The sequence below is a fragment of the Equus przewalskii genome, chromosome 21 (assembly GCF_037783145.1).
Source record: "Equus przewalskii isolate Varuska chromosome 21, EquPr2, whole genome shotgun sequence".
Taxonomy (NCBI): Eukaryota; Metazoa; Chordata; class Mammalia; order Perissodactyla; family Equidae; genus Equus; species Equus przewalskii.
The window spans coordinates 25,860,666-25,879,444 of NC_091851.1; positions in this window are offsets into that span (position 1 = coordinate 25,860,666).

Here is an 18,779-nt window from a genome sequence, read left to right on the forward strand (position 1 = left end):
CAAGGAGAGGATGGAAAGAAGCCAGTCTGGAGAAGAGTGAAATCTTGGAGTGTGAGCCAGATGTACTCAGGCTCTGAGAATTATGCCCTTTCTTCTTTTTTTTTTTAAAGATTGGCACCTGAGCTAACAACTGTTACCAATCTTCTTTTCTTTTCTGCTTTTTTTTTTCTCCCCAAATCCCCCCCAGCACATAGTTGTGTAGCTTTTTTAGTTGTAGGTCCTTCTAGTTGTGGCACATGGGATGTCGCCTCAACGTGACCTGAGAAGTGGTGCCATGTCTGCGCCCAGGATCTGAACCAGCAAAACCCTGGGCCGCGGGAAGCAGAGCGCACGAAATTAACCACTCAGCCACAGGGCGGTCCCCACGCCCTTTCATCAGTGCTGCCACTGCGATAGTTCAGGCCCTCACCAGCTCTAACCTGACTACTAGAATCAGGTCTTACTCATTTTTAGTTGCCATCAGAATGCTGTTTCTAAAACATGCCAATCTTTTGCTCAGAAGGCATTAGTTCTTCCACTGTCCATAGGACAAAATCCAAACTGCTTACTGTGGAGTTCAAGACCCTCCACAATCCAGCGCCAGACTGTCTTTCCTCTAGCTTCATCTTCAACTCCTCTGTCTTAGTGCGTTCAGGCCGACATGACAAAAATAGCATAGACTGGGTGGCTTAAACAACAAACATTGATTTCTCACAGTTCTGGAGGCTGGGAATTCCAAGTTCAAGGTGCTGGCATATTTAGTGTCTGCTGAGAAGAGTCCTAATCCCATTTATGAGTGTTCTACTCTCATGACCTAATTGCCTCCCACAGGCTGCACCTCCAGATACTGTCACATAGGAGATTCGGCTTCAACATATGAATGGGGGAGGGGACAAACATTCAGTCTATAGTACCTCCTCCTCTCTTTTCTCTTTTTTTTTTTAAAGATTTTATTTTTTCCTTTTTCTCCCCAAAGCCGCCCAGTACATAGTTGTATATTCTTCGTTGTGAGTCCTTCTAGTTGTGGCATGTGGGACGCTGCTTCAGCGTGGTTTGATGAGCAGTGCCATGTCTGCGCCCAGGATTCGAACCAACGAAACACTGGGCCGCCTGCAGCGGAGCGCGTGAACTTAACCACTTGGCCACAGGGCCAGCCCCATCCTTTTTTTTTTTTTTTTTTTTTTTTGAGGATGATTAGCCCTGAGCTAACATCTGCCGCCAATCCTCCTCTTTTTGCTGAGGAAGCCTGGCTCTGAGCTCACATCCTTGCCCATCTTCCTCTACTTTATATGTGGGACGCCTACCATAGCATGGCTTGCCAAGTGGTGCCATGTCTGTACCTGGGATCTGAACTGGCAAACCCCGGGCCGCTGAAGCAAAACGTGCGCACTTAACCACTGCACCACCAGGCCAGCCCTGCCCTCCTCCTCTCTCAATCTACCTTTTAGCCCCTCCAAACCACTGCCGTTTTCTCAAAATACCCTGTCCTTTCTGGTCATGCCATTTCATGTCATATTCTTTTCTCTCCCTAGCAAACTCCTATTCATCTTTTGAAACCTAGCTCAAATGTCCTCTGTGAAGCTATCCATGATTCTCCTATACGTAGTTATTTATTCTCTCCTCTGTACTCCCAAAGCATGTTTTACAATCCTTATTAGAACACTGTCACCTTGTAGTGTAATAATTTCTGTCTTCTATTCTGGAATGTGAGCTCTTCGAAAGGTAAAAATTGTATCACCTAATCCAGGACCAGTACAAAGTAGCCGCTTGATATAATTGGAATGAATTAATATTGTGGGCATTGCCCAGGCATCCTCCTTCCTATGCTAAGTTCAGTAGTAGGTATTCAACAAATATGTTTGACAAAATGAATTAGTATTTGAAGGAATGAATGTGGCCTGAATTGTAGTTTTGACTCTGCTATTGTCTAGCTGTGTGATTTGTACAGTCACTTCACCTCACTGATTCTGTTTTCTCATCTATAAAATGAGAAAAGAAATCTATGGCCTGCTTATTTTATATTGCTGTTATAAGGATAACAAAAGACAATGGATATGAAAGCAATTTAACCACTGCAAAGCACTGTACATGTATAAGAGGTTATTGTTATTATTAAAAAGCAATAGCTAGGGCTGGCCTGGTGACGTAGTGGTTAGGTTTGCATGCTCTGCTTTGGCAGCACAGGGTTTGCGGGTTCAGATCCCAGGTGCAGACCTACACACTGCTCATCAAGCCATAATGTGGCAGCATTCCACGCACAAAACAGAGGAAGACTGGCACAGATGTTAGCTCAGGGACAGTCTTCCTCAAACAAAATGAGGAAGATTGGTATCAGATGTTAACTCAGGGTCAATCTTTCAAAAAAACAAAAAGAAGGGAAAACAATAAGACAGCTGGAGTGGCTAAACAAATATCAGACAAATTCGACTTTAAGACAAAAAGAGTTATGAGATAATGAAGGACATTTTATAATGAGGAAAGGGTCAATCCATCAGGAAACTGTAACAATTATAAACATATATGACCTAACAACGAAGCCTAAAAAATACATAAAGCGAAAGTGACACAATTGAAGAGAGAAATACGCAATTCAGCAATACTAGCTGGAGACTTCAATAGCCCATTTTTGATAATGGCAGAAAATCAATAATGACACAGAAGACTCAAACAACACTATCAACCAACTAGACCTAATACACATCTATGGAACACTCCATCCAACAACAGCAGAATGCATAAGCTTCCTAAGCACACCTGCACCTTTTTCAAGGACAGATCATATGTTAGGCCATGAAACAAGTCTCGGTAACTTAAAAGGAAATCATTTAAGGCATGTTCTCTGACCACAGTAGAATTAAATTAGAAATCAACAACGGAGGAAATTTGGAAAATTCACAAATATGTGTGTAAACAACACATTCCTAAATAAACAATAGGTCAAAGAAAAAAAATCACTAGGTAAATTAGAAAGTCCCTTGAGGTGAATGAAAACAAAAACACAACATATCAAAACTTATAGGATATAGCTAGATTAGTTAGAGATAGGGGAAAATATAGCTGTAACTGCCTATATTAAAAAAGAAGAAATATCTCAAACCAGTAACCTAACTTTCCACCTAAAGAAGCTAGAAAAAGAGGAGCAATCTAAATGCAAATCAAGCAGAAGGGAAGTGATAAGGATTACAGCAGGCAAATGAAATAGAGACTAGAAAAACAATAAAGAAAATCATCAAAACCAAAAGTTGGTTCTTCAAAAAGATCAACAAAATCGACAAAACTTTAGCTAGACTTATCAAGAAAAAAGAGAGAAGGTCAAATTACAAAAATTATTACAGAAATAAAAATGATTATAAGGAATACTATAAACAACTGTATGCCAACAAATTAGATAACTTGGATGAAATGGACAAATTCCTAGAAAGACACAAATCAGAAGAAATAGAAAATCTAAATAGACCTATAACAAGTAAAGAAATTGAATTAGTAATTTTAAAACTTCCCACAGACACATGTAAAAGAATGAAAATAGACCATTCTCTTACACTATTCACAAAAATAAACTCAAAATGGATCAAAGACTTAAAGGTAATACCTGAAACCATAAGACTTCTAGAAGAAAATATACGCAGTACACTCTTTGACATCAGTCTTAAAAGGATCTTTTCGGACACCATGTCTCCTTGGACAAGGGAAACAATAGAAAGAATAAACAAGTGGGATTTCATCAGACTAAAGAGCTTCTACAAGGTAAGAGAAAACAGGATTGAAATGAAAAGACAACCCACCAACTGGGAAAAAATATTTGCAAATCATATATCTGACAAAGGGTTAATCTCCATAATATATAAAGAACTCACACAACTCAACAACAAAAAATCAAACAACTTGATCAAAAAATGGGCAGGGGATATGAACAGACATTTCTCCAAAGAAGACATATGGATGGCCAATAGGCACATGAAAAGATGCTCACCATCACTGATCATCAGGGAAATGCAAATCAAAACTACACTAAGATATCACCTTACACCCGTTAGAATGGCTCTAATAACCAAGACAAAAAATAACAAATGTTGGAAAGGGTATGGAGAAAAAGGGACCCTCATACACTGCTGGTGGAAATGCAAACTGGTGCAGCCACTATGGAACACAGTATGGAGATTTCTCAAAAAATTAAAAATAGAAATACCATATGACCCAGCCATCCCACTACTGAGTATCTATCCAAAGAACTTGAAATCAGCAATTCAAAGAGACTCATGTACCCCTATGTTCACTGTAGCCTTATTCACAATAGCCAACACATGGAAGCAACCTAAGTGCCCATTGACTGATGACTGGATAAAGAAGATATGGTATATACATACAATGGAATACTAACTACTCAGCCATAAAAATGATAAAATCATCCCATTCACAACAACATGGATGGACCTCTAGGGTATTATGTTAAGCAAAATAAGCCAGTTAGAGAAAGACAAACTCTGTATGATTCCACTCATATGTGGAAGATAAACAAACACATGGACAAAGAGAACACATTAGTGGTTACCAGGGGAAGAGGAGTCGGGGATGCGCACAAAGGGTGAAGGGGTACACCTGTAAGAGACTGACAAATAATAAGGTACAACTGAAGTTTCACAATGTTGTAAACTATCATAACCTCAATAAAAAAAATAAATAATTTTTTTTTTTTAATTTTTAAGTGAAAAAAAATGCTTCCCACCAAGAAAAGCCTAGACCCAAATTACTTCACTGGTGAACTCCACTTCATTTAAAGAAGAATTAACATCAATTCTTGATAAACTCTTTCAAAAAAGGGAAGAGGAATGAATGCTTTCCAGGTCATTCTATGAAGTTAGTATTACCAGATAGCAACATCACAAGACAACTACAATGATCTCTTGTGAATATTGTTGGGGATTGGAATTGGCCACCCCAAAATGTGTCTCTCTGGCGTGAGGATTATTTTGGTCTGGTTACTTTTAAAAACTCCAGACATGAGAGAAACTCTGGAATGTAGAATTTGCTTACCCTTTGTAAGTGATATTTACATTTATAAGGGAAATCTCCATCTGTAAGAGTGTCTCCCTCTCTGTACCAGGAAGAAGGGGGGATGACCTTGTGTCTAAAAACTCTTATCAATGTGGAAGGCAAAGATTTAAATCTACATAATAACCTTACTCTTGTTTACTGTGCTTTTCTGGTAATCTCTCATAACTGACTCCCCCCACCCACCCTCAACATCCTCCTTTGCCTTTAGCTGAGGATAGTATTTAAGATAAGAAGCTCCACCATTTTGATGAGTTGCTTGGTTTTCCTGAGTCTCTCCCACGTATACATGTTATAAAGCTTTGTATAATTTTCTCCTGTTATTCTGTCTCATATGAATTTAATTCGTATCCCAGCCAGAAGGACCTAGAGTGGGTAGAGGAAATGTCTTCCTCCCCGACAATATAGACTCAAAATCCTCAACAAAATACTAGCAAATTGAATCCAGCAACATATAAAAAGGATTATACATCATGATCAAGTGAGATTTATCCCAGGGAGGCAAAGTTGGTTCAATATATGAAAATCAATCAATGTAATACAATATATCAATAAAATAAAGGACAAAATCCACATAATCATCTCAATAGATACAGAAAAAGCATTTGATAAAATCCAACACCCTGTCCTGATAAAAACACTCAACAGACTAGGAATAGAAGGAACTTGTTCAGCCTGATAAAGGTTATATACAAAAAAATAAAATCCCAGCTAATAATACACTTAATTATGAAAGACTGAAACTTTCTCCCTAAAATCAGAAACAAAACAAGGATTTCTGACCTTCCTACTTCTATTCAACATTATATTATAGATTCCAGCCTGAGCAATGAGGAAACAAAAAGGAATAAAAGGCATCTGGATTGGAAAGAAGGAAGTAGAAGTAAATCTATTCAGAAATGACATGATCTTATATATAGAAAATCCTAAGGAATCTACCAAAAAAACTGTTAGAGCTAATAAACAAGTTTAGCAAGGTTGCAGGATACAAGATCACTATATAAAAATCAGTTGTATTTCTATGCACTAGCAATAAACAGTCCAATAATGAAATTAAGAAGAGATCTCCATTTACAATAGCATGAAAAAAATAAATTTAACAAAAGAAGTGAAAGATGCTTACACTGAAAACTATAAATCCTTATTGAGAGAAATTAAAGAAGGGCTAAATAAGTGGAAAAAATCCTGTATTCATTGATCCAAGACTTAATACGTTAAGACAGCAAAGCTCCCCAAACTAATCTACAGATTCAATGCAATCCCCATGAACATCCCAGCTGCCCTTTTTGCAGAGATTGATAAGCTGATCCTAAAATTCATATGGAAGCACAAGGGACCCAGAATACCTCCCAAAAAACCTTTGGAAAAAAGTTGAGGGGCTGGCCCTGTGGCCGAGTGGTTAAGTTCCTCATGCTCTGCTTCAGTGGCCCAGGGTTTCACCGGTTTGGATCCTGGGCATGGACATGGCACCGCTCATCAAGCCATGCTGAGGTGGCATCCCACATGTCACAACTAGAGGGACCCATAACTGAAAATATGCAACTATGTACTGGGGGACTTTGGGGAGAAAAAGGAAAAATAAAATCTTAAAAAAAATTTGAGAACTCATACTTTTGGATTTTAAAACTTACTACAAAGCTATAGTGATCAATTCAGTGTTTTACTGACATAAGCACAGACATATAGATCAATGGAATAGGACTGAGACTCCAGAAATAAACTCTTACATTTGTGGTCAGTTTTCTACAGGATGCTAAGACAATTTAATGGGGAAGGAACAATCTTTTCAACAAATGGCGCTGGGACAACTGGATATCAACATACAAAAGCATGAAGGTGGAATCCCAAACTCACACTATACACACAAATTAACTCAAAATGTATCAAAGATCTAAATCTAAGATCTATAGCCATAAAACTCTTAGAAGAAAACATAGGTGTAAATATTGGCCTTAGATTAGGCAATGGTTTCTTAGATATAATACAAAAAAGCACATGCAACAAAAGAAAAAAAATAGATAAATTGGACTTCATTCATCAAAATAAAATACTTTTGTGCTTCACAGGACACTATCAATAAAGAGAAAAGATGCACAATTCTAAAAAATTTTTTAAAACATTGAATTGTGTACTTTAAATGGATGAATTTTATCATCTGTTAATTATATCTCAATAAAAATGTTACAAAATGGCTACAATAAAATAAACTTGAACATGAAAAAAGAAAGCAATAGCCACTTAAATCAGTGGGCAGCAATGAATGTTAACAATTGTTTAAAAAAAAGAGAGAGAGCACCTCTGAGTTAGGTGAGGGGAGGTTAATTCTCTCTTTGTGTTTCTCAATCCACAGTCTGATCAATCTTCCTCTAAATCCACAGGAGAATAAGGCGGTAGAATTATAAAATGTTAGAGCTTAATGCTCTTGTACTGATGATGAAACTGAAGCTGGGAGAGACTAAGCGGCTTGTCCGAGGTTCCACAGTTAGCTGGTATAAGAACCGGAACTAGAACTTGGGACTTCTGACTTCCGATCCTGAGCTATCGCTGCCACACCATGCTGTGAGAGGTGGCAGGAGTCATAGGTTGTAGAGGTCATGGGATTACTTGCAAGGATTTTCTGAAAGTTCATGTCCACATTCAAAAGCAGAAGAGGTAAAAAGTCAGGAAAACAGTGGCATGAGTAACTTTGACCTTCTAGGGAGAAGATATTATTCTCATTTCCAGGAGGTTCTATGCAGAGTGGAGAGTGAATAGAAGGTTCATCTGCCTGTGCTTACGCATGTGAATATTCGTTCATAGCTGTGTGACCTTGGATAAGTCAGTGCCCCTCTCTGAAAGGGAGTTTATAATTTCTAAGATACCTTCCAGCTATGATAACTAGGATTCTAAGTTCCTAAGTCCAGACAGCTGGCATTTGGGCAACTGTCAGAGTCCTGGAAGTCCCATTCTTCATCTCAGCACAATCTCAGAATGTTTGGCTTAGGCCTGTCCCCCGACAGCCAGACTATTGGAGGCCCATTTGGAGTTTACACAAAAAATAAACAAATCTGGAATAAATTTAAACAAGTGAGTCCCCAGCATATTCTGAAAGCCTCCTTCTGGGTGGCTTGGCTTATCGTATTCCCCTGCCTTTTAATTCAGTTCAACATGTATGTCTTGATTTTATGCCTCCTGCCAGGTGGTCTGAGGTTTAGGTTTCTGTACCCCATTCTTCCAATTCAGCCAACTGTTGCTGGGGCCTATTTGATGCAAAGCATTGTGCTAACTGCTCTCAGGGATGCAGAAATAAGTAAAATATGATCCCTGTCCAGGAGCTCATTGTTTAGAGGGAGAGGCACACAAAACAACTCATTTTAACACAGAAGGAATGAAACAGGTCCAAAGTAATTATAAGCTATGTACTCAGGGAAAGGGATCAGAGAAAGCTACACAGAGGCCATAGATATCATCTTTTCGATGTTCAACATCACTAATTATTAGGGAAATAGAAATCAAGACTATAATGAGATATCAACTCTCACCCATCAGAATGGCTGTAATTAACAAGACAAGAAATAACAAGTGTTGGAGAGGGTGTGGAGAAAAGGGAACGCTCATACACTGCTGGTGGGAGTGCAAACTGGTGCAGCCACCATGCAAAACAGTACGGAGATTCCTCAGAAAATTAAGAATAGTACTACCATATGATCCAGTTAATCCACCACTGGGTATTTATCCAAAGAATATGAAAGCATGAATGTGTCAAGACATATGGACCCCTATGTTCATCGCAGCATTATTCACAATAGCCAAGACTTGGAAGAAACCTAGGTACCATCAAGGGACAAACGTATAAAGAAGATGTAGTATATATACACAATGGAATACTACTTGGCCATAAACAAGGATGAAATCTTGCCATTTGTGACAATATGGATGAACCTTGAGGGTATTATGCTAAGCGAAATGAGGCAGAGTGAGAAAGTCAAATACTGTATGATCTCACTCATAAATAGAAGATAAAAACAACAACAACAAACAAACAAACACAGAGATTGGATTGATGGTTACTTGAGGGGAACCGAGGAGGGAGGAGGGCGAAGGGGGTGATTAGGCACATGTGTGTGGTGATGGATTAGGTTTTGGGTGGTGAACATGATGCAATCTACACAGAAATCGAAATATAATGAATGATGTACACCTGAAATTTATATAATGTTATAAACCAATGTTATCTCAGTTAAAAGAAAATAAACCCCTTTGGGACAAAAAAACAGATATCTTTTCATGAAGAAAGAGAATTTCACTAGATGAAGAGGGGAAAGATGTTTTTCCCTTCTCAGGCTAAGATCTTTGAGGGCAGAAATTAAATCTTATTTATCAACATTTTCCTGACACCCAGCATAATACCTAACACAAAGAAAGACCCTAACACATGTTTGTTCAGTGAATGACTAATGAGTAGAGTATGTACTGACATAGCAGCACAAAGGCAAAGAGGGTGAAAGTTCACCTTATGTTTGGGGAATGGCAAATAGTCTGATGTGGCTGGTGCAAACATAGCTTATGTAAGGAAATGTGATGGGAGATAAAATTGAGACATTTGGGTATCAGATTAAGAATGCCATGCTAGGAAGTAATACCTAATTCTATAAGCAGTAGTTAACTATTTCCTCCTCTAGGGAAATAATACCCTTGCTCATCTTTGTATCCTTAGTATCTAGGACAGTGCCAGGGAATTAGAAGACAGACAACAAGTGGCTGCCTGAATGAATGAATTGAAGATTTTTGATAAAGGAAGTTATTTCAGCCAATCTTCAGCTTACTTTATTAATAATAACCCCTCACTTTTATATACAAAACTTTATAGTTACAGAAACACTTTTATTCTATTATCTCATTAAAAATGTTGTTGATCCACCCAACAAATTAATTAGGAAAGAAGGGCAGATATTATTATTCTCATTTCCGGGAAGATGTTATTATTCTCATTTCCAGTGTGCAGAAATCAAAACTCTACTTCCTCCAACATCCCTTCTTATACCCGAAGGACTGGTGCATGAGTCTCTGCATGTGAGAGGCCTCTCCGGAGCAGCCTGAGCCTTGCTCCATGCTCACCATACTCCAGGCTTCTCCATAGCCCCCAGAGAGATCCAACTCTACAATGCAGGGATATTTTCCTGATTACTTAGTGGAGAGCCTGGTAAACAGTTCATCATACCCCTACACAGCAGAAACTTAATCAAATTCTTTACATATTTCTATTCTTTTGCCTAAGACTCCTCTCCCTAGCCATCAACTCATCTCTCTTCTTTCTCTTTCCTCTCACAGCCTCGCAGCCCCTTCCCGCCAAAACAAACAAAAGCAAAATCCTTTATTTTTTCAAGCCTGCAATTTTTCAGCATGTGTATTCCTTTCTGCAAAACAAAATTCCTGTCAGGGTTTTTTGTTTTTTGATTTCCTTAAGCATACCCCGTGGTGTCTCATTTCACCCAGTTACAGGTGGAAAGGGGATGAGATTTGGTCTGGAACTCTCGAGAAAAGATTAGTGAATAAGAAGTCACAGAAAAATAAGTGTTAGTTCAATATAACTGTCTAACAGAGCAATCCAATGATGGAGCTGGCTGCTTCACAAAGTAGTGAACTCCCCATTACTGGAGGTATTCAAGCAGGTCAGGGTCAAGTTCTTACCTCCAAAATCACATGTGATAGCCCTGCCTATTTTTGAAGACAGTGATCCTGTTCCCTCAAATCTTTCCACTAAGTTAAATATCTCAAGTTCCTTATGTAATGTCTTTTCAGCATCCCAGTATTGTTCTTCTGGACTTACCACAATTTGTTAACTTATCACGCATTTATTCAAAAAATATTTATTGAGTGTCTACTATGGTTCAGATACCATTTGGGGAGCTGTAAATATAGCAGTGAAAAACACAATGTCCCTGTACTCAGAGAACTTACTGTCTACTGCAAGAGACAGATAATAATCAAGTAAATTTTTTAAAATGTCAGTGATAATAAGTTCAAGGTAGAAAAATAAAGGAGGTGAGGGATAAAAATAAAGGGATAATGAGTGCAGGGGTTGGTGAGATGCTGTTTTATGCAGCACAGTCAGGGGAGGCCTCTAAATAAGATGACAGTGGAGCAGATTGCTGAAGGAAGTAAAAGGATGAGCTATGAGAGGCTATGGGCAGAACAGTCTAATCTAAGCAGACAGAACAGTGCAAAAGACCTGAGGAGTCAGCTTGGTTTATCTGATGAACAACAAGGAGGCCAGTTTATCTGGAGTGGTGTGGGCAAAGGGGAGAGAAGTAGCAGGAGGAAAGCCATGTAGGGCCTTGCAGGTCAATCATAACTACATTGATTTTTATTCTGAGTGAGAGGGGAAGCCATAGGAGACTTTTGAGAAGAGGAGTGACATGATCTGACTTTTGTTTGAAGAGTATCATTATGACTACAATGAGGGAAATAGAACTGAGGGGGCAAAGACACACTCAGGGAGCACCAAGGACACACACACTCCTGCTAGCAGGCTATTATAATAATGAGTGAAAAATGATGGTGGCATGGACCAGGGTGTTAGCAGGAGAGATGGTGAAAGTACTTTGATGTTGGACACATTATGAAGATAGAGCTGATAGAATTTGCTGACAGGTCAGATGGGGGTATGAGAGAAATAGAGGAATAAAAAATGACTCTGAGACATGCAACTTAAAGCCACGATATGATGCCACTACTTAGCCACCAGAATAGTTAAAAAGAAAATGACAGACTAGGAAAGGAGAGAGGGAAAGACAGTATTGGCGAGGATATAGAACTCTAATACACTACTGTGGGTAATGTGACTAATAGAACCACTTTGGAAAACTGATAATATCTACAAAAGCTGAATATATGCCCCTAGGTATATACCTAATGGAAATGCTTACATATATTCACTGAAAAACATATATATGTTTGGTCATAGCAGTATTATCTATAATAGTCCCAAACTGGAAACTACTCAAACACCCATCAAGAATAGAATGATTGAGGGGCCAGTCTGGTGGCATAGTGGTTAAGTTCACCAGCTCCACTTCGGTGGCCCGGAGTTTGTAGGTTCAGATCTCAGGCGCAGACCTAGCACCACTTGTCAAGCCATGCTGTGGTGGCATCCCACATAAAATAGAGGAAGATTGGCACAGATGTTAGCTCAGTGACAATCTTCCTCACACACACACACACACACACACACACACACACACAAAGAATAGAATGATTGAACAAATTATACTATATTTACATAATAGAATATACAGCAATGAGAATGGACAAACTTAAATTGCATTTTTAATATGAATTAATCTCACAAATTAATTAATGTTGAGCAAAGAAAGCAAGACACAAAAAAGTGTATACTATATGGTTCCGTTTACATAAATTTCAAAGATACACAGAACTAACCTATGGTGTTGTAGGAAGTCAGGATATTGGTTCTCCTTGGGGAGCTAGTGATTAGAAGGGAGACATGAGGGCTTCTGGGGTAATGGTCTGCTTCTTGATCCAAGTGTTGACCATATAAATGTGCTCACTTTGTGAAAATTCATTGAGTCATACACTTATAATTTGTGCACTGTTCTGTACCGGTATCATGTTTCAATAAAGTTTACATTAAAAAGGAATGACTCTGAGCTTTTTGGTCTGGACAACTGGCAGCTAAAGTTGTCAGTTATCGAAAGGGGGAAGCTACAGGGGAAGCAGGTTTGGGTGGGAAATAATATGTACATCAGTTTTGCACATATTAAGTTTGATACTTAAAAAGATACATATTAGTATCTTATTGATACTTATTAGTATTTCCATCCAAGTGGAAATGCTGATAGACAGTTGGTACACAAGTCTGAAGTACAGAGAAGTCTAGGCTGGAGACCTAAATCTGGGAGCTCACTCTATAGATGGTACACAAATCCAGGGAGCTGAATGGGATCACCTATAGTGTAGACAGAGAACACACCTGAGGACTAAACCCTGGGGTATTCCAACATCTACGGATTAGAGATTGAGGAGAAACCAGCAAAGAAAACCAAGAAGTTGCCAGTGAGCTATGAAGAGAACTGAGAGAGTGGCATCTCAGAAGCCAGGTGAAGAAAGTTTCCAAGAGGCAAGTGATCAGCTGCAACAGATGCTCATGGTAGGTGGAGTCAGGGAAGGAGTGAGAACTGATACTTGATGGACGTCACTGGGGACCTTGATAAGAGCAGCTTTGGTGCTGTAGTGGGGACAAAAGCCTAACTGGAGTGGGATTAAGAAAGAATGTGGAGAAACTAATTTGAGACAATGAGTATAAATAACTCTTTTGAGGAGTTTGGCTTGCCTTATAGGGGAGCAGAGAAGTAGGGTATAAAATAGAGTATTAATTAAGATATTAAGGGAAGTGTGAGATTAAATATCTAAAGGGGGTGATGGGGTTAAGAGGTTTTTTTTCTTTTAAGAAGGTAGATAATATGGCATGTTTGTACACTTAAAGGAATAATCAATAGGGAGGGAAAATTTGATGATGCAGGAAAAAAAGAGGACAGTTCCCAAAGTGATGTCCTTGAGGAGGCGAGAGAGGATGGAATCTAAGGCACAAGTGGAGAAGCTGACTTAGCTGGGAGCATGGACAGTCCATTCATAGTAGCTGCAAGGGAGACAGCATATGGGTAGAGATGCAAACAGGTGAGTAGATGTGGAAACTATCTTCTAATGGTTTCTGTTTTCTCAGAGAATTAGGAAGCATGATTTTCAGCTGAGAGGAAGAGGGACATGATGGTGATGGTTTGGAAAGAGAGGTGTGAAATAGTCATCTTGGAGATAGGGAGAGTGAAAGTGAGTCTCAGACCTGGACAATGGTTCTGTAGGTAGCAGTGGATAAGTGCGTCATATTTTCCCAATGAAACTATTACTTTCTGGGTTTTGTGTACAGTATTTTCTTTCCATCAGTACAGCTGAACATGTCATTAACCAAAATATCTGTTTTTTACTTCTGGTGCTGGCAAGATAGAGTAAACCCCAGCCAGCCCTGATGGCCTAGTGGTTAAAGTTCTGTGCACTCTGCTTCAGCGGCCTGAGTTCAATTCTGGGCATGGAACCATGCCACTCGCCTGTCAGTAGCCATGCTGTGGTGGCAGCTCACACAGAAGAATGAGAAGACAACTACACACAACATACACAACTATACACAACTATGTACTGGGGCTGTGGGGTGGGGGAAAAGGAAAAAAGAAGGAGGATGGCAACATCCTTGGTAACAGATGTTAGTTTAAGGCAAAACTTCCAAAAAAAAAAACACATTTAAAAAAAATGAATAGAGTAAACCCATTATAGCCTCTCTCTCTCACTGATTGCAACTAAAATGTCTGACCAAAATACAAAACAAAACAAAAACTACCTAAGACTCTGAAAAGTTAACAACAGCAGGCAGATTGGGAGGCATGTCAAAACTTGAAGAATACCCACTATGGCAGTGGTGAATTTCCTGGTGATGTTTTTTTCTCCTCTATCCCCTGCCTTTCACCCAAGGGTGTGCCAAATCTGGGAACTGTGCAATAGGTGCAGACAACAAACGCTAAGAAAACCCCATCTTTCTGTCCCGAGGATTGGAAAAAGAGGCCCTTGTGAGCTGGAGAGTGTGAGAGAATGCCTATTTTTTTTCTCTCCCTGTCCTGACCCAAGGCCACCCCCAATTGTGGAACTGCATTGCCGTCGGGGGTGGTGTTTCAGCACGGTTACCGAAAACTCTCTCTCTAAATAGAGGAACTGGAAAAGGGGGCCACAAGAGAGAACACTGAGGTCCATCACAGGACGAGAGGGGAAGGGAGGGGAGCCTTTACTGTGGTTTCTGAGGAAAGAGATAGGCCAGACAGTGTAAACAGGATTGACTAGTTTGAATAATTTCAGAGGCTCTGAGATGTGGGGGGCCTGAGGTGATTAGGGCAGTGGAATAGAGACCCAGATGTCATTGGGAGGTAGGGGCTCAGGACTTGTTAATTTGCACATGAAAGGGACAAAGGCAGGAGAGTCATTTCCTATCTCTAGGACTTGGCTGAGCCCGGAGGAGCAGTCCTCCCTGGTCAGCAAGGCCCCAAATGTCAAAGCACCAAATATAGAAACTAGAAAATGTGATTAATATAGTAGAGATTGTGAAGTGAAGCCCCCTTTTTTTCTCCCTTTCTCTTTTCTCTTGCCACTTCACTCCAGAGGTGGGCTAAGTCACATGGAACTGTGTGACAGCATGAAAGGCTAAATCTCTAAGAGAACCCTATCTTTCTAGACAGAGGGATCAGAAAAAGGGGCCTGTGGGAGACAAAGAATACGGGAGAAATCCCAGGGAGAAGAGAGCTGTGTGTAAACCAACAGAGATCCTGGGCCTGTCCCCAAGTTGCAGAACACACCCCTAGAAGTTCAGTACGAGCTTTGGGAACTGAACTATAACAGAAACCACCACCTGAGTCCCAGACTAACCCCTAAGTGGCACATGAGAGGGTCAAATCCAAACAGCAGAGAAAACTCTGAAAATGAACCGATATTGGAACCACGACCCACAGAAGGTGAGACAGAACTTGTAGTCCGAACCTGATTGAGTTGATTGCCTGCTGAGATAAAAATAGTCAACACCCAGAGGAACTTAACAGGACTCAGAGTCTCACAATATAATATTCAAGATGGCCAGGATACAATCCAAAACTACCTAACATACCAAGAACCAGAAAAATCTAATCATCTTCAAGGGAAAGGAAAAAAACCAGATGCTAATCCTAAAATGACCCAGATGCTGGAATTATCTGACAAAGACTTTAAAGCAGATATTATAACCATCTTCCATGAGGTAAAAGTAACCACCATTAAAATGAATGGAGAGGAGGAAGTTCTCAGCAGAGAAACAGAAATTATAAAAAAAGAACCAAATGGAAATTATATGAAGTAAAAACATTGACTGGAGGGGCTGTTAATAAAATGGAGATGACAGAGGAGTGAATCAGTGAACTTGAGAAAGACCAGTAACAATTATTCAGTATGAAGATCACAGAGGAAAAAAAGCTTTTAAAAATAAACAGAGTTTGAGGCAGCCTTGATGGCCCCGTGGTTAAAGTTCAGCGTGCTCTGCTTTGGCAGCCCGAGCCCAGTTTCCAGGCATGGAACCACACCACTCATCTGTCAGTAGCCATGCTGTGATGGCAGCTCACACAGAAGAACCAGAAGGACTTACAACTAAAACGTACAACTGTGTACTGGGGCTTTGGGGAGGAGAAAAAAAAAAAGGAGAGGAAGATTGGCAACAGATGTTAGTTCAGAGAGAATTTTTCCCAGCAAATAACATAAAATAAAATAAATAAACAGAGTTTCAGGACCTGTGGGACAATAGTAAAGAAAATTGAATTTCTAGTTTAAAACCTTCCAATGAAGAAAATTCCAGGCCCAGATGGTTTCACTGGCAAATTCTGCCAAACATTTAAACAGGAAATAATACCAATTCCACATAATCTCTTCCAGAAAATAGAAAAGGAGGGACAATTTGCAACTCATTTTATGAGGTCACCATTATCCTGATACCAAAATGAAGAAAAGACATTACAAGAAAACTACAGACCAATATTCCACATGAAAATAGACCCAAAAATCTTCAATAAACTATTAGCAAGTAGAATCCAGAAACATATGAAAAAGATAATACTTCACTACCAAGTGGGGATTATCCCAGGTAATTCAATGCTGGTGCAACATTTAAAAAAAAATCAATGAATGTAATTCACCATATTGACAGACTAAATAAGAAAAAACAGGCAATCTCAATTGACGAAGAAAATACATTATGGAATTTAACATCTGTTCATAATAAAATCTCTTAGCAAACTAGGAACAGAAGGAAACTTTCCTAACCTAAAAAAACGGCATCTACAAAAAGCACATTATACTTAATGAGGAAACACTAAATGTTTTCTCCCTAAACTGGGAACATAGCAAGGATGTTCACTCTTGCCACTCCTATTCAACATCATCCAGAAATTTCTAACCAATGTAATAAGGCAAGGAAAAAAAACTATATGGATTGGAAAGGAAGAAATGAAACTGCCTCTATTAGTAGCCGACATGATTGTCTATGTAAAAAAATTCTATAAAATCTACAAAAAAATTCCTAGAACTAATTAATGAATTTGGCAAAATCACAGGATACAAAGTCATAACATAAAAAGCAATTGCATTTCTTTTTATTTTTTTTTTCCTTTTTCTCCCCAAAGCCCCCCCCCCGAACATAGTTGTATATTCTTCGTTGTGGGTTCTTCTAGTTGGGGCATGTGGGACGCTGCCTCAGCGTGGTTTGATGAGCAGTGTCATGTCTGCGCCCAGGATTCGAACCAACGAAACACTGGGCTGCCTGCAGCGGAGCGCGTGAACTTAACCACTCGGCCACGGGGCCAGCCCTGCAATTGCATTTCTATATACTGGCAACAAGCTTGGAAAACAAAATTAAATAAACAATATTATTTACAATTGCACCAAAATAATGAAATACTTAGGGATAAATATAACAAAATGTATGATGGATCTTTATGCTGAAAACTATAACACTGGTGAAGGAAATGAAAGATGACCTAAACAAATGGAGCAATGTAACATGATCACTGATTGGAAGGCTCAATTCTGTTAAGATGTCAATTCCCACCAAATTGATGTATAGATTCAGTACAATCCCAATAAAAATCCTAGTGGTATTTTCTGTAGATATCAATATTTATATAGAAAGACAAAGGAACTAGAAAGCTAAAACAGAGCAGTGTTGGAGAACTCACCTTGTCTGATTTCAAGACTTACTATACCACTGCACTAATAAAGACTGTGGTATTGGCAAAAAGAGAGATGTGTGGATCAATAGAACAGAATGAGAGTCCAGAAATAGATTGACACAAATATGGCCAATTGATATTTTTACAAAAGTGCAAAGGCAATTCAATGGAGAAAGACTGTCTTTTCAACAAATGATGCTGGAAAAATTGGACATTCATATGCAAAATTTAAAACTTAATCTATACTTTACACTTTCCATTTAAAAAATTTAATTGAAATGGATCATAGATCTAAATGTATACCTATGAAACTTTTAGAAGAAAGCAAAGGAGAAAAACCTTTGTCACCTTGTCAGACAGAGTTCTTAAATGTAACAGTAAAGCAAAATTTATCAAGGGAAAACTTGATGCATTGGACTTCATCAAAATTAAAATTTTTTTTCTTTGAAAGACATTGTTTTGGGATGAAAACACAAGCAACAACCTAGGAGAAAATATTGGCAAATCATATGTCTAACAAAAGGACTTCAATCCAGAATTTATAAAGAACTCTGAAAACTCAGTAAATAAGGGAGGCCAGCCTGGTGGTGTAGTGGTTAAGTTTTCGAGCTCTGCTTTGGCTGCCCAGGGTTCGCAGGTTTGGATCCTAGGCGTGGACTTAGCACCACTGGTCAAGCCACACTGTGGCAGGATCCCACATAAAACAGAGAAAGATTGGCACAGATGTTAGCATAGCAACAATCTTCCTCAAGCAAAACGAGGAAGATTGGCAACAGATGTTAGCTCAGGGCTAATCTTCCTCACACACACACACACACACAAAAACCCCTCAGTAAATAAGAAAATGAACAATTCAAGAAAAGATGGGCAAAAGATCTGAATGGACACTTCATCAAAGAAGATATATGGCAAATAAGCATGTGAAAAGATACTCAGATAAGAACAACAACAATGACAAAATGGTAA